This window comes from Carya illinoinensis, chromosome 4, assembly GCF_018687715.1.
Source record: "Carya illinoinensis cultivar Pawnee chromosome 4, C.illinoinensisPawnee_v1, whole genome shotgun sequence".
Lineage (NCBI taxonomy): Eukaryota > Viridiplantae > Streptophyta > Magnoliopsida > Fagales > Juglandaceae > Carya > Carya illinoinensis.
This window is the reverse complement of record NC_056755.1, coordinates 8,619,111-8,635,190: the sequence shown is the minus strand read 5'-3', so window position 1 is coordinate 8,635,190 and position 16,080 is coordinate 8,619,111.

Here is a 16,080-nt window from a genome sequence, read left to right as displayed (position 1 = left end):
CCCCCACTTAGTGTATTGCATGCGGGGCGGGGGGCCCTGCCCCGGCATGTGCGATGCGGGATACCCCGTCTGCCCATGCGGAGGCAGGGTGGACGGGGTGGGGTAGCGGGGGCCGGGCACCCGCTGCCTACCCCTACTCATGATCCCATAACCTAGGTGTAAAAACGACTTTCAGGTATCAAGATAAGGATTAGACTATCTAGATTTTCTCTACTCACTTAACGCCCCTCTATATTGGATGCTCATGGCTGCCACCTCTTGGTATTTTCTTTGTATTCACAAGCCGAAGTCTAAAGACCTGAGTTGTTGAGAGTCATCTAAAAAATGTAAAAACACGACGTTAATTCATATGACATTAAAAATTATTATTATTATTAAAAGTATATTTAAATTTAAACTTCTATGTTATCCATCTCGCCGCCACCTCTTGATATTTTCTTTGTGTTCATAAGTCGAAGTATGAAGACTCGAGTTGTTGAGAGTCATCTAAAAAACGTAAAAACACGACGTTAATTCATATGACAATAAAAGTTATTATTATTATTATAAGTATATTTAAATTTAAACTTCTATGTTATCCATCTCTTCCAGGGGCAGCCACATGCATGTCTCCTTTCCCCACAATTGCCACTCACGGTAGTTCAGCCAGCCCCACATCACAATCCCTCTGCTACCACACGTTCAGCCCCTCTTAGTAAGGCACGGCCTTGTTGAAAAACCACCCAAGTGTGCACCGTTTTCTTTTTTGGATTATTAGGCACCGTTTTCTTTCTTAGCTCTATTAGGCTACCCACCAACTGAGCTCTCCAGCAAAATCAAAAGAGGCTGCATCTTGGTCAAGAAACATGGGAGTTTTGTCCCCCATGGCCCCTCCTATAAAAGGAGGTCATTTGCTAAAAATAAATTATCCTCACTGCGATGAGAGATCAATGCAGGGTTAAGGGCAAAAATAGGTTCTGGAGAAACCCAGAACATGGGGCATTTTGAGAGATAGAGAGTTTGTTTATGAGTATTTGTAAAATTGTACAAACATATTAAAAATACTGATTTTCCGCTTCAATGGACGTAGGCAAGTTGCTAAACCACTTAAATATTGTCTCTCTATCGTCTTGTGTGATTTTTAGACAGGCCGGAGTGCGCAACAGCCCCCTCGTGAACTACCTGGCTATAGCCACCGCATATATAAATATATATATATATAGAGAGAGAGAGAGAGAGAGAGAGAGAGAGCCATGCAGTGTACGTTCATCTTCTTTAAGCTCTACGGTTGCCGCTCAACCTCCCATCCTTCACAAACTACCCGACGTAGAAAGAATCATCAACGTTGGTTTCCCTTGCCACCCCACCTTTGCACCGCCCGCCATGGTTGCATCGCACGACACGAAGCCAACAACCCCACAAGACACCAACACAAGCCCCTGTTCTTGATCCTCAAAACAGAGTAGACCCCCACTGTAGTGAACGGTGAAGTCCAGCAGTTGCAACCTCACTGTAGCCTCACCTCAGCTCAAGATCCGCCATCGACCTTGTCTTACCCAACCACCGTCACAGGTCCTCTCTCCTCCACGCCGCAGAAGTCACGGACAACAGCCACTAAATCTTGGGAAGCCACCGCATGTCGCCTTCATGCACACAAAAACTACCGCCGGAAGCTTCCCGTCACTCCAGATCCATCACACGTCCTCACGATATCTCTCTTTCCCTCGTCTGCTCCTTTCTCCAACTAACAACACTGAACTCTCTCTCACCTCATAGCTACATCATCGCGCACAGAATCTTCCGCCATCATTGACCTCTGTCCAGCCACCATCGCCGCTCATCCCTGACCATTTCTCTCGATGAGTCTCAGACCATATCGCATGGCATCTTTTCTCCCTTGGTGAGTCTCGAACTCCTCTTCTGCTGCACGACAGATTTCCATCAGGATGATTGCTTTTTTTATTTATTTTTTATTTTTTATAAGTGAGTCTAGACTCTAGTACCCTATAAAGCCTACTCTGTAGAAAAAAGTCTTTATACAACCCGCTCTTGCAACCGTGAGGTAAACGCCACGTCAATTATCATTTCATTTAGAGCAATACTACATACAATCGTGGAATTGCAAATGCCGCGCAATCACTTAAAAAAAAAGTGGGGTCCACGATTAAAAAGTTAGTTTTTTTTTCATGTGGGTCCCATATTAATTCATTTTTTTCAAAGTGACTGCACGCCGCTTGCATAACCACGACTGCAAATATCATTTCTCTTTCATTTAACAATTCAAGTTTTAGCGGGCTGGGATTCAATAAAACATACTGTTTCGTTTAAACTTTCTAAACACACTGTTTTGACCCTATATCTTCTTCCTTCTCCCTTAGCTTTTTCTTTCCCGAAAATTTTCAACGAACATATCATGTACATAATTCTCCATGCATTTCTTTGTTGGAAAAATCTAATTATAAGCACAACTATATACTAATATATATATTAATCTAATGTGATTGATTAAAAAGTAAATTTTATTAAAAACAGTGCTAATTTAAATTTTAAATATAAAAGAATCAGTATTAATATGCAGATTAGTATGCAATTTTATTTGTATGTAGCAAAACTCTTATTTGTTATACATGCCGGCCATGTGGATATTTTCAGTAAATATTAAAGTTATTTTCGATTGAGATGTGGCTAAATTAATGAAAAATCATCCATGCATAAGCAGTGTTCTTCAACTCATGTACAGTACTTTCCTTCTCAAACTTCTACTACCAGAAAATCTATGATTTGATATAAAGAAGTCTCTCTTTTTTGGAGCACCAATATTGCTTAATGGGAGGCTTTTAGCATCTATGCTAGCTTGAGCCTTTGGTGATGAATATCAAGAAGAAATCAGCTAGTTGAAGGTCATGTCCTTTATCTAGTGGAAGGAAAATTATCCTTGCTTCTCATGTTATGTCTATGTAGCGTGTCTATCCACTTGCTTTTAATGCTTAATATTCCCAAATCGGTATTGTTGTATGAAGTGGAGAAAAAGACATATCATAGGGCTTATTAAAAAAAAAAAGTGCGAGTCCTCTCCTTCCAGGGTGAGGTTTGGTCTCTCTAGGACCAGTAGTGTCCCTTAAGCTAGCTTGGTTGGTTTGAAGCGGAGCCATGGATGCAGACTTAGCAAGACAATGGGAGGATTTTAGCCTAACTGAGAAGGAGAAAGGTGTGGTAATCCTACCATCCAAAGCAACACAGAAAATCATGCAAAAAGGCAAGTTTTGTCTACTGCCATGATAGTAGCAGAAAGGCTAGTCAACCGAGAGGCCTTCAAAACAACTATGTCCAAAGTTTGGAAATGCAAGAGCTGGATCCAATTTTCAGAAGTAGGAACCAATAAGTTTCTGATAGAGTTTAACCATAAGCAAGACCTGCAGCAGGTTATAAGTGGCAGACCATGGTCATTCGACAGATGGTTAGTATGTCTACAGCCTTTTGAAGGCCACATGTCGATTAATGAAGTCCTATTCCATACAGAGGTGTTTTGGGTGCAAGCTTTTAACATGCCATTTGCTAGCATGACACAGGAGGTAGGAACTTAGATTGCTGAACACATTGGGAGAGTCTCAACTATCCAAACAGATGAGAGGGGAATAGGCTGGGGGAAATGCATGAGGATGAGGGTGGAAGTTGACATATCCATCAAAGGGGAATCTTCCTGACCTTCAAAGGGAAAAAAACTTGGGTCTTTTTCAAGTATGAACGACTTCCCAACTTCTGTTTCAAGTGTGGGGTCATTAAACATGACTAGAAGGGGTGCCATGAGGCATCCACAAGCAAGGATAAGCTGCAGTATGGTTCTTGGATGCGTGCACCAGCTGCTAATGAGCATGAGGTAACAAGGAAGAAGTATGGCAATGAAACTTGCCACCAACCTGCAGAAGAGCAGCCACGGATGGAGGAGGGGAAGGTCAGGGATGAAGGGCAAAACTGTCAAGAGGAACCAACCAAGGAAAACCAAGACTCCAGGCTACCTGATGTTGACAAAGCAGAAACAAAAACAGCAAATGCATACATGCTTTCCAACTATCAGCCTGCAGAGTCTTTTCAATTTTCTATTAAGGAAATTGGGAGGGTTCCACTTATGGACATACCAGAAAGTAACTTTAATGCTGTAAGGAATGGTTTGTTACAATCCTCTGACAGCACTATCGCCTCAGTCCTCAATGCAGACACAACAAAGCACTCAAGGGACCAAGAGGGCTCCAAGGGCCTCGAGAGAAATGATGACCTGAGGTCACAGGCCTCATCTCTAGCCCATTTTGTCTCAAAACAGGTCCAAGTCTTGGAGACTATGCAGAAAAGGGCTACATGAAAAAGGAAGGCAAGGGATAAAAATATGGAGTGTTAACTAGTTGGCCCAGAGGAGGACAAAGAAAACAGGCCTAAAGGGATTAGAAGAGAGGGGCCTCTCTTGATGACAGAAACATAACACAAAGCACTCAAGAAACCAAAGACTGAACAGGTATGTGTCTCACTAGCTCATAGCATAACTGAGGTGGAGGCTGACTTTCAACGCCACCCAATTAAATGAGTTGCTTAAGCTGGAACTGCCAAGGGCTTGGGAACCCTCAGACAGTGAATAATTTGTGCCTTATGGTGCAAAATAAGTCCCCATCTTTTATTTTCTTAATGGAAACAAAATGCACAAGACCAAAAATGGAATCAATTAAGAAATTGCTGAGATGTGAACACAGTTTTATAGTAAACTCAATAGGGGCCAGTGGAGGGCTTGCTTTTTTCTGGAAAGAGGGAATAGAGGCAGAAATCTCATCCTACACTCAGTCCCACATCTCACTCCTTGTTAAGGAGGTGAAGGAAAATGTGACATGGCACCTAACTGGTTTCTATGGAAACCCAGTCACAACAAGAAGACATGAAAGTTGGCAACTCCTACAAGCCCTGACACCTATTACAGCAACTGGTTGTCTGTGTGTTGGTGATTTTAATGAGATCCTGAATTATGGAGAAAAAAGGGAGGGGCCTCTAAGACCTTATAACCAAATGGAACTCTTTCGAGAAGCTGTGTACAAGAGTGGCCTTAGTGATATGGGCTTCTCAGGAAACAAATTCACATGGTCAAATGGCAGAACATGAGAGGCTTTCACCAAGGAAAGACTTGATAGAGCTTTCTGTAATACAACATGGTCAGACATTTTCAATGACTCAAGGGTACACACACTCCCTGCCATGAACTCAGACCATAGTCCCATTTGGGTCACTTTTGATAAACTGCAGACCAAGGACAACAGGAAACTCAAACCTTTCAAGTTTGAAGCTAAGTGGTTACTACATGAAGAGTGTGCTAAGAAGGTAGAGAAAGCTTGGCATGCACCCAGGTTAAATGGAAGTATCATGCAACGCATGTCAGAGGGCCTGAATTCTTGTAAACAAAGGCTACAAGTGTGGAGCAAGCAAGTCTTTGGCAGTCAAAACAGAATACTTAAAGAACAGATGGCACTCCTCTCTACTTTGCAAGATAGGAATATAGGGCAACTAAATAGGGAGATTAAACAAGTACAAAGAAAGGTGAATGGGATCCTAAATGAAGAAAACCTCAAATGGAAGCAAAGGGCCAAACAAAAATGGTTGATGGAGGGTGATAGGAACACAAAATTCTTCCACCAAACTGCCTCCAACAGGAAGAGAACCAATACCATAAAAAAAACTGGTGGATTACAATGGACAGATTATAACCTCGAAGGGGGGGGATTAGTGTCCTACTTAATGATCATTTTTCTGAACTCTTTTCCTCCTCAAATCCCAACAACCCCACAGAATGCCTCTCTTCCTTGCAGACTCGTGTGACTGACTCCCATAATGAGATGCTCAACAAACCATATTGCAAGCAAGAGGTTGAAGAAGCCCTTTTCCATATGAATGGCCTCAGCTCTCCAGGACCAGATGGTTTTCCTGCAATTTTTTACCAAAAGAACTGGTCAATCATGGGGCCTCAAGTATGCAAAGCTGTTCTGGATGTTCTGAACTCAAAATGCAGTATGGAAGCTATTAACGACACCTACATAACACTTATCCCAAAGAAGAAGGTACCTACCAAGGTGACATAATTCAAACCTATATCTCTTTGTAATGTTACTTACAAGCTTATCTCTAAAGTTATTGCAAACAGGCTGAAAAAAGTGCTTCCTAGTATAATCTCCCCCTCTCAATCTACTTTTGTTCCTATTAGATTAATTTCTGACAACATAATTGTGGCTTTTGAGACTTTGCATACAATGAAGTGTAAAATGGCAAGCAAAGAAGGGTACATGGCTCTTAAATTAGATATGAGCAAAACCTATGATAGGGTGGAATGGTTTTTCCTAAGAGCTGTCCTCTACAAGCTAGGTTTCAGCAAAACATGGGTAGAGCTAGTGATGAAATGTATTGATACCGTATCATATGCCATCCTAGTAAATGGAGAACCTCAAGCTTCCTTTCTACCCTCTAGAGGTATTAGACAAGTAGACCCCTTGTCACCATACTTATTTCTACTGTGTGCAGAAGTTTTGAGCAATTTAATTCAAAAGGCTGAGGAAGGAAGGCTCATACATGGGGTCCCAGTTGCAAGAAGTCAAATGAGAATCTCACACCTATTTTTTGCAGACGACTGTCTCTTATTTTGTAAGGCAAATGCAAAGGAGTGGAGTAGGTTGATTGGTCTACTAAGGGTTTATGAAATGGCATCAGGCCAAAGACTAAACCTGGACAAGACATCAATTATTTTCAGTAAGAACATAGCAAGACCAACCCAAGACAACATTCTCTCTATTGCAGGGATGAGGTCAGCCATGGCATATGAAAGGTATCTTGGCCTGCCTTCTGTAGTGGGCCGTAGCAAGCTTAAATCTTTCAATAGCATCTTGGACAGTGTACGAACAAGGTTGAGTAACCAGAGAGTCAAGACACTCTCTCAGGCTGGGAAGGAAATTTACCTAAAAGCAGTAATACAAGCACTTCCAACCTATACAATGAGTGTCATCAAGCTCCCCATCACTCTACTACAGTCCATTAATAAGGCCATACAGAGCTTTGGTGGGGCCAGCAAGACAAGGAACGCAAGATACACTGGATTTCTCTGGAAAAAATGGGGCAAGCAAAGTCAGCAGGAGGCATGGGATTTAGGGACCTTGAAGACTTCAACAAGGCAATGCTTTCTAAGCAATGATGGCTCCTAATTCAAGACCCTAACTCACTGGCCTCAAAAGTTCTCAAGGCCAAGTATTTCCCAACAGCAACCTTCTATACAGCTAAGGTAGGATCAAAGCCATCATTTGTGTGGAGAAGTCTTCTGGCAGCCAGGCATGTTGTAGAGGCAGGTTCAGGGTGGAGAGTGGGGACAGGAACCGACATTAAGATTTGGGAAGACAAATGGTTAGGCCATCCCAAGCAAAACAAGCTCAAAAGCCCAGTTAAGATCCTAGAGGCCAAGGCTACAGTAGCAGAATTAATTGACTCAGCAACAAAAAGATGGAAGACAAACCTAGTGCAAGAAATTTTTGAGGAAGAAGAAGCCAAATTGATCCTGCAAACCCCTATCAGTTCTAGAGAATCAAAGGATAAAATCATATGGCAAGGGACTAAGGAAGGCTCATTCTCAGTCAGGAGTGCTTATCATTTGGAGAAAACAAGGGTATTGCAAGATGTAGATCAAGCCTCAACAAGCAACAGATTCCAAGCAGTTTGGAATAATATTTGGCAGACCCATGTCACCCCGGCAGACAAAGTCTTCCTATGGAGAGCTTGCCATGAAGCTCTCCCTACTCAATCCAATCTCTTCGAAAGGAAAATAGTGAGGGACCCTCTATGCCCCATATGCCAAAGAGAGGAAGAAACTGTGATCCATGCCTTGTGGAGCTGTGAAGCAGCAGTGGATGTATGGGGCCAGTGCTCCAAGAAACTCCAGAAGTGCAGTTTCTCTCAAGCTCCCATGCTGCTGTTTTTTGAAGCTGTATCTAAGGCCCTTTCTGAAACTGAATTGCAAGAATTTGTCCTAATTGCTAGGAAGCTGTGGTGGAGAAGGAATTCATTCATTTTCAATAAGGAATTCTCCCACCCTAGTATAATTGTTAGAGAAACCAGGATCATGATGGAAATGATGGCTGAAGGGGAGGAGACTCACCAGAGCAGCAGGAGAGACAGTCAAGTATGTACCTCAGAAAGATGCATGGAATGCTCCCCCATCGACATGGTTCAAAGCTAATTGGGATGGGGCTGTGGATAAGACTAAGGGCCAGATTGGAATAGGTGTCATCATCAGGGACTGCAATGGCCAAATAATTGCCACCATGCTTTATAAGAAGCAGATGTTCCCTGAACCATTGCTAGCAGAATCATATGGAGCACTAGCAGCTACTCAACTAGCATTGGACCTGGGACTAAAAAGAATTGTACTAGAGGGGGACTCATTGCAAGGGACCAAGACCTTACAAGAAAAGAAGGAAGCCTGGAGCTGTGCTAGCATGATCATGTCTGAAACTAGAACTTGTCTTAAACATTTTGCTAAGTGGGATGTTTCTCATGTTAGGAGAAATGACAACAAAATTGCCCACTTACTTGCAAAAAATGCTTTGACCATTTCTGAACTCATTGTAACCATGGAGGACTCTCCCCCTTGGATTTATCCACTACTATAATGAAATGGCATAAGGGTATTCCCCTTTTCAAAAAAAAAAGAAAAGAGAAAAAGACACATCTTTCGACTCGCAAACACCACACACAACTAGGCAATCAAAGAAAAGAAAAATAGATCTGCATTTTTAGTCACGAAATGTAGAAAAATAACACTTATAAAATTATAAGAAACAAAGATAAAATTTCAGAGGCAAGCTGGTAGAAAAAATGAGTTTGGGATTTCATTTTTCGTCTCAGTCGAAATGCTTTGTTGGAAATGGGTTTGGGACCTCATTTCCTTCTCCGATGGTCTTCTTCCTTTTTGTCGAAATGGATTTCGGCATTTTCCTTTTCAGATCGTCTTTTTCCTTTCTGTTGAAATGGGTTTCTCCTTTCCGTCAAAATGCTAAGCACTTGAACCAGGTGGCTGCGTTCTTCTTCTCATTGCAGGCCATTTTCTGCTACTCGAGTGATATTCTTCTTCCATCTAAATCCCTCACTCGAGGATTTCTATTCTTTTTTAGGTTTCTCTACAGACAGTTGCCTTGTGTAGCCGGGGTGCAACTAGTTGGGCTATGTCAGCTGATTTTAAAAAAATGAAATCAAAATAATGTACGAGCAAACTACAGAGATCTAGTTTTTCACAATCAGAAGTTGTAGAATTTACAAGCAGATTTCTTAGATTATTTAAGGAGGGCTCAAAATCGGTGATGTAACATGATCAAAAGCATCATTCACTGGGAATTGCAGGTTCTCATTGAAAAGGAAAATGCAAAAATCGGCAGCAAAAATTCAACTAATTATGGGAGAGCACTGGGTTGCAGATGAAAACTACAAAAGGCTCCAAAATACGCTGGATTGTAGATGAAAACTAAAAAAGCACTTAGAAATACACTGGGTTGCAGATGCTTATCTTCATCTTCATGGGTTGGCAATGTCGATCTGTGCACCATGGGTTGGAGGTTGTCTTCGTCGTCCTAGAGCTTCGATCTATTCATCCCATTCGTGCGTTAATCGTGCTTCAACAACGGCTCAAGGAAAAAAAATTGCCACCCCCATTTCTAGTTCTTAATCCCATAATATAGCAAACTGCTTGCTACTTCCCAGGATATCAACCAATATCTGATAGTTCTTAAAATTATGCTCAAAGCCTAAAATTGTTTTAACCCAAAGAAATAACATGTGATCAAAAAACCCAAGATTCTTGCACATCTTCAAGACCTGCTCCACCAAATTTGTAGAAAATTGAGTTGAAAATGTGTCGGGAGAGAGTTCTAAATCATGAGGATGTCGATGGTCACTGAGTATTCGAAAGATATTGCTGACAAGAGAAAGGGGGAAACATAATGGGTATGAAAAAGAAAGGGAGAAACGAGAAGAGAACCACTAAATGGATGATGATTGCATAGTGATTCCCTCAAGCCATTGCAACAAGACTTTTTTTTATTTTTTTATAATCTATGTCAAATGCTGACGTGCCGGTTACACGTCAGTTGCAGACGGCGATTGTCTACAGCAAAATTTTATCCATTTACAATTTTTCTACAACCTTCCAAAAAATAATATCTTTTTAAATATCTATTTTAATTTTGATTTTGATTTGATGTGTTTGAAATTTAAAAGAATATTAATTTATTGATAAATTGTAAATAAATTGTAGTTAGATTGTAAGGCTATCACCTCATTCTTTTAAATGTTTTTACTTGTCCTTAGTTGGTAAAGCTTTGACTGGTACATATTGAGTTGGGTTGAGCTTGACTTTTACCTGGTTTGTTTATCAAATACCAAATTATCTTATCTTATATAATCATTATAATTTTTTTTAATTTTTCACATAAAATATAATAAACAATTTAATTTTTTCAAATTTCAAAACAAAATTAATATTAAAAAATAATATTATAATTATATTTTATTTAAGTTTCAATAAAATATCTCATTTTATTTTATTTAAACTGTATAATCAAATGAGCTAGGTCTTAAATTTGGACAATCGGGTTGACCTTGATTTTACTTTTATTAGAAAAACTATTATGTCATTTTTAAGTAGGTTTTGGACCTAATATTTTAAGTTGTGCTTATTTTACTTCAGATCAGTCCAAAAACATTATTTTATAGAAATTTTGTCGTCCCTACAGAAAACATTAAGGATTAAATTATATTTTTTAGTATTAAATTTTCACAATTTGTATTTCAATAGCAAAGGGTAAATGTTTAATCTTGCATTTTAACTGCTATAAGTTCAATATCTACAATGTGAAATGAATTCTCTACTGTTTACTGTAATAGATTTTGATATAATTTTGCTATTAAAGTTGTAAACTGAAAATAAAGAAATATGTTAAGAAAATTTAAATGATATTAGTAGTTTTTAATTTTAATATATAACTAAATATTTTATTAGATTAAGTTCTTTAGTGTGTATTTATTTAAGTAGAATATTCGACATGTTTTTCTAGAAGTGTTGCTGATGATTTGTACTTCGTATAGGTATCATGTTACGAAGTGAAAATTAGGAAGCAGCACAATGAAATAAATAATTTGATCATAAATTAAAATCATAACATGTTAGTTTAGATAAATTATTATTAAAGTCAATTCTTGATAGCCTCTTTTAAGTATCTCTCATGTCACGATTTATGCAAACATGTCATCCAACATAGCATATGATCATGTCATTCTGTATCATATTCTGATTTAGAAATTATAATTATGTACGTATTATGTCATGCATCTTATGTGCATAAGACACGTAAGGCTTTTATGATCAAGTTATGTAAGCTTTCTAATTATTAAGTATAAGATAAAATAAGTTTTATAAGATGGTCATTTAGATGTATGGTACCAATGCGATTTTATGGGTGAATATGCAAGTCACGGACTTAAGCGTGGTCCATCATAGTAGGCTAGAATACTATTAGTGGTTCCCCTTGTGGCCACAGGATGTGTGACGCTCCCAAATCTCACGTACGGACATGTGGGGATCGAGACGTTGGGATGATGACAACACGGGTCACCACCCTATTCTCTCAGTCGAAATGCTTTGTTAGAAATGGGTTTGGGACCTTATTTCCTTCTCCGATGGTCTTCTTCCTTTTTGTCGAAATAGATTTCAACATTTTCCTTCTCAGATCGTCTTCTTCCTTTCTGTTGAAATGGGTTTCTCCTTTCCGTCAAAATGCTGAGCACTTGAACCAGGTGGCTGCGTTCTTCTTCTCATTGCAGGCCATTTTCTGCTACCCGAGTGATATTCTTCTTCCATATAAATCTCTCACTCGAGGGTTTCTATTCTTTTTTAGGTTTTTCTACGGACAGTCGCCTTGTGTAGCCGGGTTGCAACTAGTTGTACCATGTCAGCTGATTTTAAAAAAATGAAATCAAAATAATGTACGAGCAAACTACATAGATCTAGTTTTTCACAATTAGAAGTTGTAGAATTTACAAGTAGATCTTTTAGATTATTTAAGGAGGGCTCAAAATCGGTGATGTAACATGATCAAAAGCATCATTCACTGGGAATTGCAGGTTCTCATTGAAAAAGAAAATGCAAAAATAGGCAGCAAAAATTCAATTAATTATGGGAGAGCACTGGGTTGCATATGAAAACTACAAAAGGCTCCAAAATACGCTGGATTGTAGATGAAAACTAAAAAAGCACTTAGAAATACACTGGGTTGCAGATGCTTATCTTCATCTTCATGGGTTAGCAATGTCGATCTGTGCACCATGGGTTGGAGGTTGTCTTCGTCGTCCTAGAGCTTCGATCTATTCATCCCATTCGTGCGTTAACCGAGCTTCAACAACGGCTCAAGGAAAAAAAATTGCCACCCCCATTTCTAGTTCTTAATCCCATAATATAGCAAACTGCTTACTACTTCTCAGGATATCAACCAATATCTGATAGTTCTTAAAATTATGCTCAAAGCCAAGAATTGTTTTAACCCAAAGAAATAACATGTGATTATAAAACCCAAGATTCTTGCACATCTTCAAGACCTGCTCCACCAAGTTTGTAGAAAATTGAGTTGAAAATGTGTCGAGAGAGAGTTCTAAATCATGAGGATGTCGATGGTCACTGAGTATTCGAAAGATATTGCTGACAAGAGAAAGGGGGAAACATAATGGGTATGAAAAAGAAAGGGAGAAACGAGAAGAGAACCACTAAATGGATGATGATTGCGCAGCGATTCCCTCAGGCCATTGCAACAAGACTTTTTTTTTTTTTATAATTTATGTCAAATGCTGACGTGCCGGTTACACGTCGGTTGCAGACGGTGGTTGTCTACAGCAAAATTTTATCAATTTACAATTTTTCTACAACCTTCCAAAAATATAATATCTTTTTAAATATCTATTTTAATTTTGATTTTGATTTGATGTGTTTGAAATTTAAAAGAATATTAATTTATTGATAAATTGTAAATAAATTGTAGTTAGATTGTAAGGCTATCACCTAATCCTTTTAAATGTTTTAACTTGTCCTTAGTTGGTAAAGCTTTGACCGATACATATTGAGTTGGGTTGAGCTTGACTTTTACCTGGTTTGGTTACCAAATACCAAATTATCTTATCTTATATAATCATTATAATTTTTTTTAATTTTTCACATAAAATATAATAAACAATTTAATTTTTTCAAATTTCAAAACAAAATTAATATTAAAAAATAATATTATAATTATATTTTATTTAAATTTCAAGAAAATATCTCATTTTATTTTATTTAAACTATACAATCAAACGAGGTCTTAACTTTGGACAATCGGGTTGACCTTGATTTTACTTTTATTAGAAAAACTATTATGTCATTTTTAAGTAGGTTCTGGGCCTCATATTTTAAGTTGGGCTTATTTTACTTCAGATCAGTCCAAAAACATTATTTTATAGAAATTTTGTTGTCCCTATAGAAAACATTAAGGATTAAATTATATTTTTTAGTATTAAATTTTCACAATTTGTATTTCAATAGCAAATGGTAAATGTTTAATCTTGCATTTTAACTGCTATAAGTTCAATATCTACAATATGAAATGAATTCTCTACTGTTTACTGTAATAGATTTTGATATAATTTTGCTATTAAAGTTGTAAACTGAAAATAAAGAAATATGTTAAGAAAATTTAAATGATATTAGTAGTTTTTAATTTTAATATATGACTAAATATTTTATTAGATTAAGTTCTTTAGTATGTATTTATTTAAGTAGAATATTCGACATGTTTTTCTTGAAGCGTTACTGACTATTTGTACTTCATATAGGTATCATGTTACGAAGTGAAAATTAGGAAGCAGCACAATGAAATAAATAATTTGATCACAAATTAAAATCATAACATGTTAGTTTAGATAAATTATTATTGAAGTCAATTCTTGATAGCCTCTTTTAAGTATCTCTCATGTCACGATTTATGCAAACATGTCATCCAACATAGCATATGATCATGTCATTCTGTATCATATTCTGATTTAGAAATTATAATTATGTATGTATTATGTCATGCATTTTATGTGCATAAGACACGTAAGGCTTTTATGATCAAGTTATGTAAGCTTTCTAATTATTAAGTATAAGATAAAATAAGTTTTATAAGATGGTCATTTAGATGTATTGTACCAATGCGATTTTATGGGTGAATGTGCAAGCCACAGATTTAAACGTGGTCCATCATAATATGCTAGAATACTATTAGTGGTTCCCCTTGTGGCCACAGGATGTGTAACGCTCCCAAATCCCACGTACAGACATGTGGGGATCGAGACGTCGGGATGATGACAACACGGGTCACCACCCTATCGTCAAGTGCCAAGTGTGTGTATATGCAACAAGTGTGCAAATAAAAACATGCAGCGGATAGCAAAAGTCTTATAACTAAGTACCAGAATTTTTTCTTTGTTTAATACAAACCCGTTCAAAACATACATAATAAAATATTACAAGTCTCAAATATCGTTTCAAAACCAAACTACAAGGCATAAACTCCAAATCAATACTCCGGCGGAGCCGCCTCTTCGGGCTCAGCCTCCTCCTCATCCTCAACCTCTGCATCAAAATCTACAGTACCAAAATGGTGCCGCAGGTAAGTAAAGATCCAAACGCTACAAGATAAAAATATATTAAACTCAACAATATGCATGAAAGAATGTAAATGCACATGTCCCATAAAACTACATTTTTTCACGCACGCCAAAATCCCATTTTGGCCTAAAACATATCCTTTAAAATCAGTCCTTGCCATTATCTCATATAATGGCCCAAATTAAAAAACCACAATTTTTCAAGAAAATGGATCACAAAGTCTCAAACATAACCTCGTCATTTTTCTAAAAAATGGCCCGTATCCAATATCAAAAACCTGACTCTGGCTCCTGTGCCACACTGCAGGTAATGACTACGCATGTGACACCTAAACGAGCTATGCCCAGTCTCACACCCCGCGCGTACCTGGACCAGGCCATCCTCTAGTTCCCTCCAGCCTAGGAACCACGGAGTCGACACGAGAGCGTTACCGTATCGTGAAATCCGGTCGTCGCCCAGCGACAACCCAGGGGATGTCACTCATTATTATCTACTCCCGAGTGACCAGAGGAGCTCCACCGAGATAATACCTCATCCTGACTTGGGGTCGTGATACACACGCACCTGAAAATCTATTTACACAAATAAAATCAGTTTTTCTCAATTAATACTTTCACATGAATATACTATGCAATGCACACCTCTAGACACAATTCATCCAACAAATAATAATATCAACAATAACAAACAACTTCGTCCTCAAATCCATCTGACCCCCAACTTTTCGGACTCAGTTCGGAATTAACCAACCAGTTAATGAAGTTATTGAAAAATTAATAATATATTTAAATATAAAATAGAGTTTGAAAAATACTTACAGCGCTATATAATAATTTTTGAAGGATCACGACGTTGCAAACGGCGGAAAAAAAGCAACAAACAGTTTAAAATACACTATGGCTGTGGGTTGTAAAATACCCACTTTCAAACGGGGACAAAATAAGACTTGAAATTAATAGGGAATGACCTAGAGATGTTTATGAAGCTCATGGAAGTGAGTTTTGGCCGTGGGTGACAGTGAAAATGGCGGTGGAAGCGAAAAAATGGCAAATCGGAGTTGAGCTTGTGGGAGCTGCTCCAGCAACGGATCGGGGTTGGAAATGGGTGGTTTAGGAAGGAAAGAGGTAGGTGATAAAGTGGTGAACAGATGGTGGTCGGAGGTGGAACAATGGCGGCTGAAATGCACAAAAACCGTGTGGCTTAGATGGGCTCTCAGCGGCAAACGACAGCTCGGATGGAGGTGAAACTTGGTGGAGTGGTCTACCGGTCGAAGGGGGAAGTTTCTGGGTGGGTGGTGTAGGCCACGGTGGCCGAACGATGGTGGTCTGGGCTGATAACGAAACCGGCGACAGAGGAGAGAGAGAGGACGT